A 4,337-nucleotide genomic window follows, 5' to 3' on the forward strand; every position below is an offset into this window, starting at 1 on the left:
GAAACGCCGTTGCAGCAGGATGGGGCGATGGCGTGACCGAAAACGAAATTTTTGAAGGCGAGCGAGGGCCACCATCGAGCCCATCGCCTCAAACTACACTAACGCACGGACGTGTCACAGAGAATATATCGGCGAAACATCACCACAGTGACGCGACGCACCTTGCCGCCGCTCCTGTCAAACCACCCGGTGACGCCGTTGTCCCGGAAACGGACGCGGGCTGCGGCACTGACGGGTTGCGAGTACGTCCAGAACCCGAAGTCCGGTTCCCTGTGCGCTGCCCCTCTGACTGTTTCCCTGTCAGTTTCGACTCGTTCGAAAAAATCCCTCTGCTTCCCCGTGGCGACGAGCTAGAACACGGCCTCCTCCTGCTCGATTGCTCTTCACGTAATGCAATTGGAGGAAGGCCGCAGTCGTTTTATGATGTAGATGGGCCCTCGAGTGAGATCATTCCAATGCAAATACGGCATCAGCCGTGCTCTGGCTTGAACGAGACTAACACTCAGCTTGCAGAAAGTGAGTGGGATGTTGACCGTGGCCCTTCTCAAAAAGGAAGTGTGCCCAATTGTGGCAGCCATTTTGATTTTGGCCGTGGTGGCTCACACGAAGAATCTCAAAGCACTTATCTCTGTGGCATCAGAGGGGAGAACCAAATCCCTGATGTCTGTTTCTCTCAGTGCCCCCAAGCAGTAGACCCAGAACAATCTGTCCAATTGGCTGCAGCATTTGGTGCACGCGAGCAGTTCTGTCTTCTTCCTGAGTCTACGCCGGATGCCTTCGATGAACAAGGAAGGCTCGAATCATGTCCTCAGCCCACCCACTTAAGGCCACAGACCTCAGTCCTGACCCCGGCGAGCTCTCAAAACAAAGGCGCCCCCCTTTTTGAGATGAAAGAGAAGTTCGATTTAGTGCTCGAAGAACTGGAGCATCGGTAAGAGGCGAGCGGGTTAGCCGCGTGCCGGGCGGCCCGGAAGGACGAGACCGCCGAGCGGGCACGGGCCTAACCACCCGCAGCGAGCGAGGAAGGACAGAAGTGGAGCAGGACGTCCGCGGTCATATCAGAGCTGTCGGGCGGCAGCCGGAAACTACAAGCAGCAATGTGGGCTTTGACTGCGAGCAGGAAGTACCTCTGGGACTCAGCCACTCCAGTGCGGAGGGAGAAGATTCAATGTATTCCGCTGTGAAGCAGAAAGGTCTGTAGCGGCCGTGTGAAGGAATAGCTAATGTTATGTGTGTGTGTGTGTCTGTCTATGTGTGTGTGTGTTTCTGTCTGTGTGCACGTGTGTGTGTGTGTGTGCATGTGTGTATGAGAGTGTGTGTGTGTCGGGCCCTTGTGTGATAAACACAAACTCTTCTCTAGTAAAGTGTAGTCTGTTGGGTGAAAAATATCAATTGCAGAACCTGTTAAGTGAAGCAGAGTAAATGAAGCTTCAGCTTCAGTGCTCCTTACACAGGGGCATAGGAACAGCGCTTACTTGACAGTCACTGTTAGTTATACCAAATTAGATGACAAAATTGGGGGGGGGGGGGGGGATTGTTTTAAAAATATCCTGAAATATGAAATATGAAATACTTTTTAAAGTTCTTGATTGTTCGCCCGTGTTAGAGCGTATTGTGACTGAAGACGGATCTAAACAATGGCTTCCTGCTTTCATGGTCCTTCCTTTCCTGAATGAACAGAATAGAGGTACGTACATCCTGCCTGTGGAGAAAAAACAGGTTAATTATGCATTCTGAAAATCCATTAAGGCTAGGCCCCCATCTTAAGTAGGGCATAACAAATGATCTGCTGATGAAACATAAAGATTGTGTGAAGTTTCTCTACATTAGTAGCAAGAAATGTATTTATGTATTTATTTATTTATTTTTTGAACAATTAGGCATAAAAATATAAGAGGGACAATGTATTGCACGAGTGGAGAGGTTTTATTTGGATATTCCCTGCAGCTTATGTAACTGGACATGTTTTATTAAAGAGCCTGCAATCTTCTGTGCCAGCTTTTAAGATTCCAGGAATATCAATGCGGTATCTATTCGGTGAATGAAAATGTTAAAACAACCCTCACAAAAATAACTTATTTTTTGCAGAACCCCACTGTATGCAGATGCTTAATTAGCATACTTGAAATGCTTAATGAACCTTAAGTAAAGGCTTGAAATTAACGTGACTTCGTTGCGAACGAGATTTGTCCTAACTTTGACACGCAGACGAGTGCAAATATTGGTTTTTCTTTCGTTCACAAGCGCATTTGCGTTTAATTGTGTGCAAAGGTTAAGGGGAAGTGTTTATTGGAGTACATGCTTGTGATCGGGATTTTGAGACTCAACCTTCTGTTTTGGCCTCAGCCTTTGTTATTTGCTCGAGTCATTTGTTCTTCCTCCACGAAAAGGTTGCAGTCTAACTTCGCCTGTCCTTTCTCAACGATGCAGAATTATGATTAAGCACAAGAACATTCCCCTGTTTCAGGTCTCTCTGCTGCGATTATGAGTATTTTAATATTTCATTATTCCCAGTGATTGGTGGGCATTATGTATTGGCATTAATCATACATGGAGTTGGAGATCTTTTTTAAATGATCTTTTTATTTGCAATGGAATTGCCCCTATTTGGCTGTACTAATAGCCTCATCAATAAAAGTGGACAGATGATTAAAGAAATGCAGGATCATACGCCATTCACTCATTTCCTTTCTTTTTCTGCCTTGGATTTCCTGAGCCAGCAAGGAGGCTGGAACCTCTGAAGACTTGCGTTCGTCCAATAAGAGTTGGCCTCTCCAAGAGGGAAAGACCCAAACAGCTTCACCCCTACTTCAAGTGAGCCTCACATAACCCTTTCAGAAATATATTTTCAGTATACTGCAATATATTGTAAATGTATAAATGTATACAATGTGTTGTAGCACATTTTTGATGAAAATGTTTTGCAATGTCTGAAAGTGGCAATAATTTGTATATTTGCAAAGCATTGCAATATATTGACAGTATATTTTATTTCAATATAATTGCAATATATTCGATGTGTGCAAGGGAACGTATTAGTAGTTACAGTTTAATTTGAGTTACAGCTGCAGGCAACTTCAAAATGGCAGGTTGTAAAAATCCACAGTATGTACTAGCATGTTTACTGCCATGATTGTGATGTCGCTGCAGCTGCGCTTGTTTAACATTCATTTTGACAACGTGAAACAGGCACTCGCAATTGAAAAATTCTCTGGCATATATGCTTGGGGTCATAGACAGATGAGGCAATTTATTTGATGGTTCCTGCATGGAAATTCAGGTTTTCCAGCTACAGAAGTTGTGTGTCATTCTTCGGTAGGATTGTCGTTTGCTCCATTAGGTAGCAGTTAACAAATTGCCTTAAAAGCGGCGGGATTGTGTTGTGTTCGACGTTTCCTTCATGCTTGCGTGCTTGTGTAAAGGATGTTTGTTTTTAAAGGTAGTAGTCCTTTCAAGTACCTCTATTTATTATTTATTATTATTTATTATTTTTTTCCCACGTTTCCAGCTGTTAAAGTGACACACGCTGAATATTTAAAACGTGTTTGACCTCTCTGCTGTGTTTACTGTAGGAGAATACTAACTAAGGCAGCTGTTGAACGCAGAAATTCCTGTTAAATTATTTTAAATCTTTCAAGTGTCTTGCCAGCAGTCCTGAAATCACACAATATAATATTCACTGTGCATTTTAAAAAGAAATAGGCTAATTCTTTTTTTTTTACAATATTGTTATTATATTGTTTCTAATTTGTGATGTTGACATGATGTATAATATAGTTTTCTTAAATGAACTAAACTGCAAAAGAACGGTAAAGGTACATTAAAGTATTTATAGCCACAACTGTATTTGAGGGCTCATTTTGTTTGTGTTATTTTCTTATTCCCATGCAACAGATTTTAATTGCTTGGCGCAGAAGGCGCACACAATGTCAGTGAAGCAGTTCTGTCTCGTTGTTAGCGCTGACAAGGTGTGAATGGTGCAGGGGTAGCATTGCATTGTACAGGGATGCGTCTGAACGTTTGCTCGCGTGCTAACAACCCAGGCACGGTTTCGTCAGCAGCTGCAACACCAAGGTTTCCACGGGGGTTTTTCCCCCGTAGAATAATATCACACTTTCCATTTCAGGAGGGAAGTTTGAGTGGACTCTTGCAATAGTGGAGGCAGGGTTATTAGCAGTGTCTTTGGTTTACAGGCTGTGTGTGTTTTGTTTTAGATGGTCTCAGGCCTAAGAGCACACAGAGGACAGACACGGTTTGTTTTTTTGTAAACCCTTTGTCTCTCGTACTTGGAAGCATCTCCCTTTTGAAGTGGCTTTCCACTTCTGCCCTGAGCTTTC

General features: G+C 43.6%; 1 long non-coding RNA gene across 1 annotated transcript; it reads left to right on the forward strand.

Moving 5' to 3' along the window:
• The first annotated feature begins 1,041 nt into the window (after nucleotides 1–1,041).
• Nucleotides 1,042–3,818, forward strand: LOC135258025 (uncharacterized). Its single transcript, XR_010330851.1, has 3 exons — nucleotides 1,042–1,193; nucleotides 1,607–1,687; nucleotides 2,721–3,818. It is a non-coding gene; the product is annotated as an uncharacterized LOC135258025 (long non-coding RNA).
• The last annotated feature ends 519 nt before the right edge of the window (nucleotides 3,819–4,337 follow it).

The sequence above is a fragment of the Anguilla rostrata genome, chromosome 6, assembly GCF_018555375.3.
Source record: "Anguilla rostrata isolate EN2019 chromosome 6, ASM1855537v3, whole genome shotgun sequence".
In the NCBI taxonomy this organism is placed as follows: domain Eukaryota; kingdom Metazoa; phylum Chordata; class Actinopteri; order Anguilliformes; family Anguillidae; genus Anguilla; species Anguilla rostrata.